Below are 15637 nucleotides of genomic sequence, written 5' to 3'. Positions count from 1 at the left end.
TTGGGATTTCCCTTAGAAATGAAATTCTCACTACAACCAGATGAATTGAAAATATATTATTACATAGTCAGGGCTAAGAGGAGACTTGATTTCATAAGCAAGTTGCCATATGAGCTTTTCAATGATACAGACTCAACTATGAGCTCTGCCAGAATCTTTCTTTGTGTACAAGCAAGTCAGTGCTACAAGCAAGTTACAGTGAGATTAAAATAATATATTTTTTCCCGAATTCTTGATTGTTTAAAGTAAAATACACCACTTTTCCAAGAACAGTTTAGTTTAGCTTTGCTTTTGCCTATCTAGACACTTGACAAACATGAAATTATTTCACTGTCTCTTTGTATGCAGTTGTCACAGATGCTGCATTTCAAATCCACAGAGACACCTGTTCAAGTGGAAAAGAAGGATCTATGCCCTTCAACAGGTAATCAGGAAAACAGGATCTCTGGCTTAAAGAAGTCTTTCAAGTTTCTTTGGAAAGTGCTACAACGGTTAGCCTTCATGTAAAATAGAGACTTTGGCAACAGTAACAACACATCTCTAAGACGAGAAGTTTGAGAGATAGATGTTCAAACTAATAAGCTAGAAACTGTGTTTTGACTGAATCATTTTGACACAAAACCTAGGTTTATACTTATGTGAGCCATGGAAGATTACTGATGTATACTGACATGTATGATTTCCTCCATTCATGCTTCAAAATGTTAGATGTGAATCAGCTGATACCTGGACCCCAGATGGTCCAGATCCATCTACGTATGGGAGAAAAGCGTTGTATTCAGTGAATTTCTCAGGACAGATTCTCACAACAGCAATTCTAGACTGTGTGAAATCAAATATTTTCTTCACTCCTTCATGGTATGCTTTGCTCTTCTGAAAAGTTAAGCATATAGTATTTTTCCCATCTTCATAAGTTATACATTGTACTTCAACCAGCAGCTGCTAGCTTCTTATTGTGGATCCTGTTCCTGCAGACCTGAAACTTTTCTGTTTACTAGGTAGGGAATGCTTGGCTTTAATTTTGAGTTCTGCACTAAGCATCACAAGATTCTCTGTTGATCTAGACCTTAATACTTTTGTGCTACATCTATAAATGGGAACTACTAGTAATTTCATTTTTAATTTGGTCATGAGGTCTTAGGAATAATGCAATCTGTGGAAGCAAATATGCAAATATGTAAATAATGCAAACTGTGGATCTATGGACTTTAATACTTGGGCCCATGCTCCGTTTACTTGATACAAGTAAGGGAAATTATGAAGGCGTTACGGTCAGATTGGTTTTGATAGAAGCAGAAAATATAACAAGGGAAAATAATTGTAAATTTTATCTTAGTCATTCATGATGGATATAGAGAAAAAGAAAATCTGTAGGAGTCTTGTTCAGTCCAGGAACACGTTACTCGGAGAGGTGGTGAAATATTCATCCTGAGAGGTTTTCATGCCTTGGCTGGCAAAGCCAGGGCTGAGCTGACCTAGTGTTGGTGGCAGCTGTTGAGGGTTGACCTTGGCTGGCTGCCAGACTCCCACCCAGTTGCTTTCTCTCTTCCCTTCCTCAACTGGACAGGTGGAGAAAATAACATGGAAAAGCTTGTGGTTTGTGATAAATGCAGTTCAATAAGAAAAGCAAAAGCTCTGAATGGAAGCAAAGCAAAAGAGGAAGCTTTTGAGTATTTCCTAACAGCAGGCAAATATACAGCCATTTTTTTGGGAAGCAGAGCCTCACATTATTTGTGCTGCTTTGGAAGACCAATGCCATAACCATGAATTCCTTCACAATTTTTTTTTTATGACATCACGTGGTCTGTAATATTGTCTTGGTCAGTTTATTTATGTACTTTCTCCCAAACTGTTGCCCAATCCGAGCCTACTAGCCTTTAAGGGTCAGGAAGTCAGGCAGAGGACAGCCTTGATGCTGTGCAAGTGCAAAAACCTAGATGTCTTATCACCACTACCTAGCTGGTGAATTGGTAGCTGGACTAGTCAACATCCTGAAGTCAACATTTCTAGGATTACACGATTTCTTTCTTAATCCCAAAGTCCTGTGCTTTATACAATTATATTGACTTTAAGGATAGACTTTTACGCTTTTTTTTTTACTGCATAAAGATCATAACACTGCTAAATATCTTCATTGTGGCATCAAAAAAATTTTATTCAATGTTTCATTTATAGAATTGTGTAACAACAAATACTTTAACCTGAAATAATGAAGATGAACTACACAAAAGTAATTGTCAGTCACCTTCAACTATCAAAATCCATCTGACAATATCCAGGTCAGCAGGCAATTTTAACCAAAAGATAATTGTACATTGACTGCTATCATGCTTTGTAACCTGACTACTTTGGCCTAAATTTCTGTCTCTATTTCTTCAACATGCCTTGGGGGACACTCTCTCAGTTTTATCTTTTCAGAGGAAATGAGAAAATTGCTTTTTTTTTTTTGTCTCATAGCTCATGGAATTAAAAATAAAAAAAAAAAAGCACTTATCCCTTGACTTACAAGAAAATCTTTCCTTTTAGTTTAAGACAAATAGGCTTTTAGGGAGTGCAACACCAGAATGTTCATGATGAAAAAATTGTGAAAGACTTATGAAGCTTTTTAAATCATTACAACCACATTACCATTACCTTTCCATTTTCTATTCAAATCACTCCTTAATTGGTAGAAAACTAGAATTTGCATGACCCTTTTCCTATACAGTTCGAAAACTCAGTGATTTCTTCCTTTATGTTCATTTTACTGAAGCTTTCTAAATTCTCCTAGAGAATGAATGTCACTGAGGTTAGAATTGCATTTGAGAACAGAGATATCAGGTCATCTGTAACAGCAATCCAATTCGTGTTTACTGACAGCAAAATAATTTTTAAAGGCATTAGGTAAATCTATCAAATTAAGTTTTGGAAAACTGCATGTTTCTGTCATTTCCAAAATCCTGTTTTCCAAAATTAGACATGGTATTTTTTGCAAATCAATTATTGTCTGTTATCAGTTTTCTTTCTGTTTTCTCAAATATTGTCCTAAACCAGTAGCAGGACAAAAGTTTCCATTGATATGTTCCTAGAGGAGAAAAGACTCCTCAACTCCATTTAAGAGTGTAAGGGCATCCTGAGCTAACTTGTTGCCGTGTGTATTCCAGCTGTAAGAAGCCAAGGATGAAAACAGCTTTTTCAACCTGTGAGACAGAGACTGCCTGCTTGCCTGTTTCAGTTCCTCAACTCATCTGTGAAAAAACTGTAGGACTTCACTTTCTCTTCTACAGCTCTGGAGAATAAGAATGTCTATGAAGAGGTAGATAAAAAAAGGAAAAAGAGCCAGTTGTTTCTCAACACTGTAAAGAAAAGTTCAAGAACCTTTTGAAAACGGTTTAACAGCAGAAACTGAAATTGACATTATCAAGTTCTTTTGTTACTTTGGTTTCTTAAATAAACTCATGAGTTCGTGTTATGTTTTTACCTCATAACTACTACTAATTTTAGCCAAAGTTTACATTGACAGAGGTCACAATAGTGTTATTCTAAATTAATGAAATTTGGGTAAAGGAGAGTGTGCCAGCTGGTGGAAAAAGAGAAATCATTCAATATTAAGAATCAATACCATACTCAAGCTATGAATTTACAAGTGGTGACTCGGCTGATATTGTTGCTCATTGAAGTATTTGTTTATCTTTAGAAGATTGTAGATTTTTTCACGTGCTTTTTTTTAATACCTATTATTATGAGAGGTTTTCTTTTCCTAATAAGACAACAAATCTTGATCTCAAGCTGAAAAAAAACTGTCAAAATAGGAAGGAAACACTATTTAGTGAACTACCAAAACTTCACCCAGAGAAAAGAAGGGTTGGAATTTGGCTCTGAAATTGGACATAAATGTTTGTTTGCCCTATGAGTAAATACAAGCATCCCTACCATCACTATGGAGATCTAGTCAGCACAGTTGGTAGAATTCAGAGAAGCTATCCTACAGCTAATAACTTTACATAGTCTGCTGACTTCCTCGTTAAACTCATTTGAGTAGGTCTTTACTGACTTTAGTCAATATTAGACATTTAATTTATGTGTTGACACGGGCTGCAGAAATTGAAGTTCATGTGTCTAGGTCTGGAACTGAATGTGACTTTTCATCAGGCTGTGAAGTCATGATGCTCTGTAGATGCTATGATAAGCCCCAGATAATTGACGAGGTAGACTATGTGTTTTACTTCTGACTAAAGTTCACCATCTGGACATGGTCCTGGGCAGCTGTTTCTACATGGGTTTTCTTGAGCAGGGGAGAGACTAGATTAACCCTTCAAATCTCAATCCTTAGTGATTCTGTGATTCTGATATTTCCCACTTTAGCCCCTTGTAAAATGGTCCTGAAGTGTGTTGACAATGTTCAGTTTCACTTGACAAATTCTCTTCAGCATGTCTAAACAAAGGACCCAAAAACTTCATAAGTCTGATTACCTACTCCTGTTACCTTTCATAGGAAATATTAATCATGGAATCACAAAATCATAGAATAGCTTGGGTTGGAAGGGACTCTCAAAGGTCATCTAGTCCAACCTACCTGCAATGGGGTATCTTCAACTACATCGGAGTAGTCAGAGTCCAGTCCTACCTGATTGTGAATGTTTTTAGGAATGTTTCTAGGAATGGGACATCTGCCATCACTCTGGGCAACCTCTTTCAGTATTTTACCACCGTCATTGTAAAAAAATTTTTCCTATATCTAGTCTGAATCTACCTTCTTTTAGTTTAAAATCAGTACCTCTTTTCCTATTGCTACAGGCCCTACTAAAAAGCCTATACCTATCTTTCTTATAAGCCCCTTTAAGTCCTGAAAGGCCACTACAAAGTCTCCTTCTTCTTGAAGGCCTTGTCTTCTCCAACTCTCTCAACCTGTTCTTGTAGGAGGGATGTTTCATCCCTCTGATAAATTTTGCGGCTCACCTCTGGACCTGCTCCAACAGGTCCATGACTTACTTCTGCCAAGGGCTCCAGAGCTGTACACAGTACTCTCAGGTGGAATCTAACCATGATACGATGGGTTTCCTGGGCTGCAAGCGCACATTGCCGTCTCACAACCAGTTTTTCATCTACCAGTACCCAACCCCTTCTCAGCAGAGCTGCTCTCTGTCCCTTCCTCCTCCAGCCTATGTTGATGCGAGCGTTTACCCCAGCCCAAGTGTAGGAGCTTATATTTGGCCTTTTGAAAATCTAGTCATCTTGGTCTAGATGCATAAATGTGGTTTTAGGCAAATATCAGAAAGACTATTGTTTAGTTTGGTGAAGTCATGCTTATTATTCAAATAATTGCATATTTTCTCTTCCATGTATCTTTTCACATGACCTTGCCTTGTGAAAAAGTTGTGGAACAGGCTTTTAACATGCAGTTTATTCCTGATCTCTCCAGTATGCATTATGCCATCTCTTTATTCTTTAGTAGCATCATACCTGAGCAAATGGATGGTTCCTGCACATTAGGATAATATCAGCCCAGGTTTTCAAAAGTACCAGTATGAAGAACATTAGTGGGTGTTTTTCACAGAGATTTATAAAATCAGACTTCTGGAATTGGTTCAGCCATTTTTTTGCATTCCCTGAGAATAACATGCACTCAGCATGATATGATAGTTGGCGACTACAGAGTTCAGCGACTGCCACTGCATGTCAAGATGTTCTCTACAGTAAATTTAAACACATTACATGCCCATCAAAATGAAAAATACCCAATTACATTTGCAAGCACTTAATTCATTGAGGAATCTCTCCAAATAATCAAGTACTATGATAGCTATTTCTGGCCAGGTTTTTAATATCCTTTCTTAATTCTGCTTTAGAGAGCCAAACAGAGTAATTTTGCATCCAGAAACTCTTTTACAATATTAAGTCAATCTTCATCCCCAGTCAGTTATCTGAAGTTCTTGATCATCTCTGCTGTCTGAAATAACCATTCCACTCAAACTCCCTCTCAAATATGACTTCTAACAGGGATTTTCCACTGACTGTCAGGACTTAGGAGAACACCACCTGTGCCTCTCAATTAAATCATACCCTTATGCACTTCATCTACTCATATTTTAAATACCTCCAGTTATGGTGACTCAACCACCTCTCTGGGCAGCCTGTTCCAGTGCCTGATAAAATTTTCAGTGAAGAAATTATTCCTAATGTCCAGTCTTAACCTCCTCTGGTGCAACTTGAGGCTATTCTGTCCCTTCCTACTACCCATTACTTGGGAGAAGAGACCAACACTCACTTCTCTACAATTACATAATTGTAATTGTTTACAATTTACATAATTGTAAACAGTGATAAGGTCTCCCTTCAGCTTCCTCTTCTCCAGGCTAAACAACCCTAGTTCCCTGAAATGCTCCTTGTAAGACTTGTGCTCCAGGCCCTTCACCAGCTTACTTGTTCTTCTCTAGACATGCTCCAGGACCCAATGTCTTTCTTGTAACGAAGTGCCCCAAACTGAACATAGTATTCAAGGTTTGGCCTCACCAGTGCAGAGTACAGGGGCATAATTACTTCCATGGTCCTGCTGGCCACACTCTCTCTGATATAGGCCAAGAGGTTATTTGCTTTCTTGGCCACCTGGGCACCATGATGACTCATATTCAGTTGGCTGTCAACCCATCCCCAGGTCCTTCTCTGCCAGGCAGCTGTCTAGCCAGGTTTACCCAAGCCATAGACCTGTGAATGTCTAATTGGTTGAGCAGGTCTTCAACCATTTCCCCTTGAGTCACCAGGGGCTTTGTTCGTCTTCTGGCTCAGGAAGTTGAGTACACAGAGAACATCTTAGCTTACTGTTAGGGACCAAGACAAAGAAGACATTAAGAACCTCAGTCCTTATCCTCATCTTTCGTCACTATCATTCCCCCTGCATCCAGTAAAGGATGGAGATTCTCCTTGGCCCTCCTCCTGTTGTTAATGCATTTATAGAAACATTTTTTATTATCTTTCACAGAATCAGCCAACCTACGTTCTAGCTGGGCTTTATCCCTTCTGATTTCCTCTTTGTATGATCTCACTTCATCCTTGTAGTCCTCCCGAGATGCCTGCCCCTTCTTCCAATGCTCATATACTTTCCTGCTTTTTTCTGAGATCCACCCAGATGTCTCTGCTCAGCCAAGCTGTTTTTCTTTGTTGTCTCATTTTTTTGGTACACAGGAATGGCCTGCTCTTGCATCACCAGGATTTCCTTCTTAAAGAAGGTGCAGCCCTCTTGGGCTCTTTTACCCTTTAGGACTGCCTTCCATGGAACTTTATCAACCACCCTTCCGAACAGATCAAAATCTGCCCTCTGGAAGTCCAAGGTGGCAGTTCTGCTGACCTTCTCTTTACCTCTCCTAGAACTAAGAATTTTATCATCTCATGATCACTGTGCCCCAGGTGTCCTCCAACCGTTACGTCTCCCACAAGGCAACAGGCCAGGCTAAAAGTTGATGCAAATGTTCCTTATGTTGCTTACATATCTCATAATTGGCTGCTTGACTATCAGTGTGACTAAGCATTCACACAGTTCTCAGTTCTCCAGGTAATGATTATTGCCCTTCTTTTTGTCAGGCAAAAAGGAAAAGAAGTTGGATCCAAGAACCGTAATATATTTAGTTTTGGAAATAACACAACAATTCCACTTTAAAAACGTTCCACAAGGGTAGAATCTGAGTTTAATGAAACTGATAGAGCAGGATTTTAATTTTCATTTAGGATTAAAGAAAAGTTTTAAAATCAATATTTATGGTCTTATATGCATATATAATTCATATATTTATTTTTTATATTTATTTATATAGTTGTAGTTATACATTCATATATTAAGGAAGCAGAAACAGCATTTGCCAGACTTCTCCTGTTCTGATTTATTTTTAGTCTCATTGTTCTGACTCCCTTGGTCCATGAAGTTATGTAGAAATTATGTCTCAAATTTTTTCTCTTTGCTTCTTCAGCTAGTCTTCCTAATTACTGAATACTTCCAGCTTGTTTACATTCTTCCCAGATAGGTTTGATCCGTCATCCTCTCTCACACTGCTTCAACAAATTTTCTTAACCAACTTTTTTTCTCCCTTCTACTCCCATCCCTTCCTTTACTGTCAATTTTAATCTGTATTTTGAGCCCAGGAATGATTTCCCCAGAGTAGCAGCAAAAATGGAATTATGAATATTCATAGATTGCTATGATCTTGGAATTTTAAAATAGAACTGACTATTGTCACAGAAATGCTTATTCTCTCTATTATAAAATATTCAGTCTTGCCTATAGTTGATCTTCAGTATCTAGGGCACTGAGCCTTTTTTTTTTTTTGCAACGCTTCTTTGTGTCTAGCTTATTAATTACTACATGCCAGACTAAGACGCTAGAACTTAGCACTTTAATAGCCTCTTTCTTCTTTGGACTAGATGATAGTCCAGGAAAAAAAGAGAAAATTTAGTCTGCTTTTGGATCAAAACTGGAATAGTCACTCACTGCATAACCCACATCAATTTCTATCACTAACCAGGACTATATTTTTTTCTGAACTTTTGTTCATTTCTGAGGTTTAGTTTGGGGAGATTGTTTCATAAGTTTGATTTTCTATTACTAAAAATAAAAACAACTTTGATGTTCGTAACAATGGATTAAGCTACAGAGGTCACACACTGCTGCTTACATACACCTAAGAGCCAGTTGCTCCTTTTTCTTCTCTCTATCTCAAGTATCAACTGTTACCCGTTATGCAGTACTAGCACTGGGAGACCTTTTGCTTTAGGTGCTTTGTAAACATAATAAAAATTAAAACTTTTCTCTCAAACAACTTACAGAAAGAAAGACAGTAAATGTATAAACATATGGGAATCTAGGTGGACAAAAAAATGCTGAAATATTGCATTTAGTGAAAAACAAAGCAGTACTGCACAAACAGTGTCTAGCTGCTTCTAGTTATAATTTGGCCTCCCTACAGGTTTTGGAAACATTTATTTCCAAGTCCTTTCACAGTGCTGTGGGTTTTTAAAAGGACTGCTTTTCCCTTATCTAGAGATCAATTCAGTTCCTTAAACACATGCCAACTATTATTCATAATTTCTTCTTTCATTAGACGTAGAGCCCTTGCTGGGGCTATTCTGACCACTTACAACAATGGACAAGAAAATGCAGTTGAAGGAGAAACTCTAATGCTACAACACTGCATTAGATTCCAGCTTTCATTTAAATTAATGTGGTTTTCAGGAAAATTTGGAATTTTGCAACAGCATCTTCTGTCCAAGAAATGTTCTTACCCATATCTATGATCAGTTTTGTTCCTGGGACTTTGGGTTGGCTATAAATCATGCAGAGTGTAGTAGCTTGCAGTTCAGATATGACAAGGAAAGCCATTTCAGGTCCTTGACCTACTAGATAGAAATACCTTTTCAATTGAAGTTGGACTTGGGGGAGAGGCACTTTCACAGAAAACAAAGTAATGAGCCCATAGCAGAAAGGGTTATTGAAGTCATTGAGATGAATAATGTCTGCAGCAGAAAAGGAAGCAGCATCACAGAGATCTGTGGTGCTAATAAGTAAACAATATGGAGTGATATTTTATTCAATCAAATAATGCAGATATACAAAGATTAAACTATTTCTGCTTCTCATTGTGGTCCCACTAATCAAGACAAGCAATAATACATGATTCTTCTAGGCAAACTGAAGACAAACGCTGATGAAAGTTATTACATTTCTGAACTAACAAATAGTCATTTGGACTGAAAATAATTTATAGCTACAGCCGGCAGATTTGCTTGCCAGTGTTTTCAATCTCTTTCTTTCTTTTTTTTTTTTTTTTTAAATTGAGACCACAAAACCAAATAAGGACTGTTAGGGGAGAAAAGCTGTAATACATCTGCTTAGGATGTGAAGGAAACTTGAAATAAAGAGAGGACAGATTTTCTGCCGAAAAATTTATTCAGTAACAGGTCCTTCTCTTTGAGTATTGGTGAGAATACAGGCATATAACATACAAATTTGACAGCTAAATATAGCTTGCTTGTTAGATAAAAAGAAAAGCTAAACTATTAAGGTGTTACTCAAGCACAGTGGATTTGATTCCCATTTATCTAAAGGAGTCTTTATGTAACTTTATATAGACCATACAATCTTTCACTTCCCTCCTGTTGTAAAACATAGATAATACATCCACACCCAATACCATGATGTGCAACACTGAATGTCATGAGAAAACAAGGTCAAGAAAATGGATATCAGAAAAAAGAATGATGGGGAAAACCCTGGAGACTGAGCTTAAAAGTTTTCTCTGTGATATTAATGGAAACTTAAATGTGTTTATTAAAACAAAAAGACAAACAACAAAAAAAACAAATAAAACCCCAAACCTCTAAAGAGATCTTTAAAAAATAAAAACCCTCTCATTGGTACCAAACACAGAAACTGCCTCCCGCTATGAAAAGAGAAAATGGAAAGCAGCAGGATATAAAACATTAGTCTACACACTGATCAAACACGCGTCAAGCTTGTAGTGAGCTGATGAGATACAGGTTTGCATAAGAAATGCTAAAGATTTTATATCTTTATAAATCACATCAGTTGAAATCACATTGAAGAATTATTATAACTTAAGATCTATTAATATTATATGTTAAATCTTATTAGCTGAAAAGATATGTCTTAAAGAAGAAATTCAACTAGAATGAAACGTGTGGGATTTAGTAAGAGTAAAAGAAAGTTAATCTCTGTGAACTGGATAGGATAGAGGAAGATCATAGAATCATAGAATAGTTTGGGTCGGAAGGGACTGTTAAAGATCATACATTTATAATATTCCTGTCATAGACAGGGACATCTTTCACTAAATCAGGTTGTTGCTTCCAATGATGGGGCACCCACAAATTCTTTGGGCAACCTGTTCCAGTGCCTCACCAGTCTTCTTATAAAAAATAATCTTCCTAATATGCAACATAAATCTAACTTTTTCAGTTGAAAAATCCTCCCCACTTCTCCTGTCACTACACACCTTGGTAAAAGGTTTTTCTCCATCTTTCTTATAGGCCCCCATTAACTATTTAAAAGCCACAATAAAGTCTAACCAGAGTCTTCTCTTCTCCATGATGAATAACACCAGCACTCCAAGCCTTTCCTCACAGGAGAGGTGTTTCATCCCTCCAATCATTCTTGTGGCCCTTCTCTGGGCCTGCTATAACAGATCCATATCTTTGTTGTCCTGGGACCCCAGAGCTGGACACAGTACTGTATGTGGGGTTTCACCATACAGTGAGTAGAAGGGCAGAATCAGCTTCTCCATGTTGTATGTCACCAGCTTTCCTGGAGATATAAAGGCAGTTGAAAAGTACATCTCCAACCCATGAAGAAAAATATTGTGTTTATTCAGACCTTTTGAGATATCATGGAAAGTAAAAATTTTAAGTTTTCTTACAGAAGAGTTTTTTCCCAAGATTCCTATACACACAAAAATGTTTTGTTTTTATTTTACAGACTTTACTTGATAATATTTTACTGTTTTCTCAAACAAAATCCGTTATTGAAAATGTTAGGTTAACTTTATTCTTCACTTTTTCATATGTATATATGTATATATGTATATATGTATATATGTATATATATATATATTGCTAAATTGTATATTAATTATTGTTTAAAATAAAGAACACAAGAAATATTATGTAAAAAAAGTACACTTGTCATGGCCTTAATTCAGAAAATCCCTGAACAGTTAAATCTTTCATAATGACAATATCACTTTAATGTTATTATGCTGAATAACGTTGCAATTCTTGGAACAAAAGTATCCGTGAATGTAGTTGTCATTGAGTTATTACCAGTCTCTGCTTTTGAAGTTACAAGATATGGACCAAGTCTACAAAAGAGAACTATGTCATCTGTAGCTTTTGCAGTTTTACATGACTAATAGAAATTCAGAGCATTCCATAATGACTTACTGGTATAAAAATCATGCAGGGCATTGTTATTAGGCTGGTGTTCAAAGCACTCTTAAGATTGTTTGTGCGCAAACAGTCTGTTTTGTGTGCCCAGAGTGAGATAATACTTGAGCTACTACATCCATATCAGAGTAGCCCTCAAATATATGCAACCACAGAGATACAATCGCTGCAGAAATCATTGAGCATTTAAGATGCGACCCACCCAAGGAGTAGCTGTTCCTCTCTCTGCTGTTCCTGTGGATAATGTAAAGAGAAAGACTTTGTAAATGTTTCTCATTTGCATGTGAAAATTCAGTTTAAGCACCTGCACCACTAGCCAGAACCTGGATGATTTCACATAGAAACAGGCGAGAAAATAATGTACTTTTTCAAAACCAAACAATGAGAATGGCAAGCTCTGGTACTGCAGTAAAGCAGAAGGAGCTGAGAAGTTTCTTTTGCAGCTTTATCAGCCCTTTCTGGAAGACTGTCTGACCACAACTCAGGCAGCGGCACAGTGAGTGCAGTAGACTGTAAAGCTCTACATATGTTATTCCACCTACTCACAGAAAGAACTTTTATGTAAACGGATTATCGAATCATAGAATCATTTGGTTGGAACAGACCCTTGACATCAAGTCCAACCGTACCTGTCCTCTACCAACGCATACCCCTGAGCACCTCATCTACCTGTCTTTTAAACATGTCCAGAGATGGTGACTCAACCACTTTCCTGGGCAGCCTGTTCCAGTGCCTGATAACCCTTTCAGTGAAGAAATTTTTCCTGATATCTGATCTGAACCTCCCCTGGCACAACACGAGGCCATTCCTTCTAGTCTTGTCATCTGTCAGTTGGGTGAAGAGACCAACACCCACATCTCTACAATCTCCTATCAGATAGTTGTAGATAGTGATAAGGTCTCCTCTTTTCCAGGCTAAACAACCCCAATTCCCTCAGCTGCTCCTCATAAGACTTGTTCTTCAGTCCCTTCACCGGCTTTCTTGCGCTTCTCTGGACATGCTTTAGCACCTCAAAGTCTTGTAGTGAGAGGCCCAAAACTGAACACAGTATTCAAGGTGTGGCCTCATCAGTGTTGTGTACAGAGGAAGGATGATTTCCCTGATCCTGCTGGCCACGCTGTTTCTGATCAGCATCCCAGGATGCTGTTGGCCTTCTTGGCCACTTGGACTCATTGCTGACTCATATTCAGCCAATCGACATCCCCAGGTCCTTCTCTCCTAGGCAGCATTCTAGTGACTCTCACCCAGGCCTGTAGCGTTGCATGGGGTTGTTGTGGCCTGAGTGCAGGACCCAGCGCTTGGCCTTGTTCAGCCTCATAGCACTGATCACAGCCTCTGATCCTGCCTGTGCAGATCTCTCTGTAGAGCCTCCCCACTCTCAAGCATACCAAGACTTCCACTCAGCTTAGTGTTGTCTACAAATTTACTAAGGGTACACTCAATCTCTTCACTCAGATAATTGATAAAGATATTGAATAGAACTGGCCCCAACACTGAGGCCTGGGGAACACCACTTGTGACCAGACTCCAACTGAATTAAACTGCATTTCCCACCACTCTCTGGGCCCAGATATCCATATATTAAGAAACAGATAGCTAATTAAATTTGGTCATTACAGCTATAAAATATCTTTGCTGGCTAGTAAATCAACCCAAAAGGATGCTACAAGCTTGTCTGTAAATAACATACAGATGAAGAGAATACCTTGACTTTATAACTTAAGTTTACATTGAAGACAAAGTCCTTGAAGCTGTAGTCACAGCTGGAAGCTTTCTCAAACAAAAAGACAAAAAGCTGCAGCTTAGCTCCTAGATTTCCATGCATTGCTTGTTTTTTTTGTTGTGTTTTTGGGGTTTTTTTCATCTTTACAAGGAATCATTCAATACATTAATTTTCAGTTCTCATATTTGTGTATGTCTTGACATACCCTCGAGCATAAAGAAAACCTCAACAACATATTGAAGCAGAGCATCCTTGAATTTCTATCAAAAAACCCAATTATCAATAACTTAGGTTACAGTCTTTGCTTTGCTAAAATGGAATTTTAATTAGGCAGGTATAAAAGCACTTCATTCATTATGTGAATGGCTTCTACATAAAACACTCCTTTTATACAGTAATATTCACTTCCACACAAGCTGTTTAGTAGCTCCTCTTACTAATCCAAAACAACATCAGCTTCACGTGTACAGAACATCAAAATCCCTGCTTGCTTCAGGTGGATTTTTCTATTATCACTGCTCCCAGAGTGTCTTGTTAAGCTGGATAAATATGGTATCTTTTCCCAGTGTGTAATATAGTTGTTAAAGGAGATACGTAACTATTGCTATCTATAAATCATCCATTTTTGCAAGGCACAGAAAAAACAAAACACATCAAAAACATTTGCAAGTAATTAAAGTGGTTTGTGATTTTTTGTATTCAATAAAACTAAACTGTACCAGATTTCACTTGGTAAGTATGAGTCTGGAATGGCAATACACTGCTTGCACATCTGTACCTCACTATGCAATAAGCTTTTCATTTCTTATTCTACTGTTTCCAGTTAGTCAGGATTTGACAAAATGTTTAGCATATGTCCTAATTAAATAAAGTTCCTTCTTTTTTAGAAAATAAAGATTTATAAATTCTGTATAAATTTCTTCCAATATTCTCTTTCTACTATTACTTAATAGCTAATATTGAAAAAAATCACCTCGGAATGTGTCTAAATATTTCATAAGATTGATTTAATTGCAGTTATTTCCAATATCTTTTCTACTCAGGGGACACTCTTTTTATAGGAACTCTACTGGATTTTTTATTTTGATAAAAAAAAAAAAATAGACATAATTAAGCTATATTTTAAGGGTGAATGAACCCATAGAGTCTTTCTGCTGTTGGTTGTTAATTTCAAATCTGCAATATTTATTCACAGAATCATAGACCCATGGAATCATTAGGTTGAAAAGACTCTCGAGATCAAGCCCAACCATGCCTGTCTGCTACTAAGTCATATCCCTAAGCACTTTATCTATCTCTCTTTTAAATACCTCCAGGAATGGTGACTCAACCACCTCCCTGGGCAGCCTGTTCCACTGCTTGATAACACTTTGGTGAAGAAATTTTTCCCAATGTCCAGTCTGCACCTCCCCTGGTGCAGCTTGAGGACATCCCCTCTAATCCTATCATCTGTCACTTGGAAGAGAAGACCAACATCCACCTCTCTACAGCCTTCTTTCAGGCAGTTGTAGATAGTGATAAGGTTTCCCCTCAGCCTCATCTTCTCCAGGCTAAACAACCCCAGTTCCCTCAGCTGCTCCTCATAAGGCTTGTTCTTCAGCCCCCTCACCAGCTTTGTTGCTCTTCTCTGGACATGCTCCAGGACTTCAATGTCTTTCTTTTAGTGAGGAATCAAAAACTGAACACTGAACACATACTCTTGCAAATCTTAGATGCAGTTCAGGCTTAAACTAAACAATGGCCAAGAAATATATGTACTCTTACATGCTCTTATTTGTATGTTAATCACTATTTCTTTCTCTGCTACAGATAATTTTATTTTCCATGCATATTTTTAACATATGTAACTGAGGGGAAACAAAGAATATATGAAAAGATTTCATAATCAGATAGTAAAAAATCATACTGTAATATATTAATTACTTCTTTTTGCATACTGTTTAGTTTAATTTTATTATAAACTCTTTAGGGAAATGAAGTTTAAAATGC

This window comes from Cuculus canorus, chromosome 1 (assembly GCF_017976375.1).
Source record: "Cuculus canorus isolate bCucCan1 chromosome 1, bCucCan1.pri, whole genome shotgun sequence".
Taxonomy (NCBI): domain Eukaryota; kingdom Metazoa; phylum Chordata; class Aves; order Cuculiformes; family Cuculidae; genus Cuculus; species Cuculus canorus.
The sequence above is the reverse complement of the archived record's forward strand: the minus strand, read 5'-3'. Positions refer to the sequence as shown.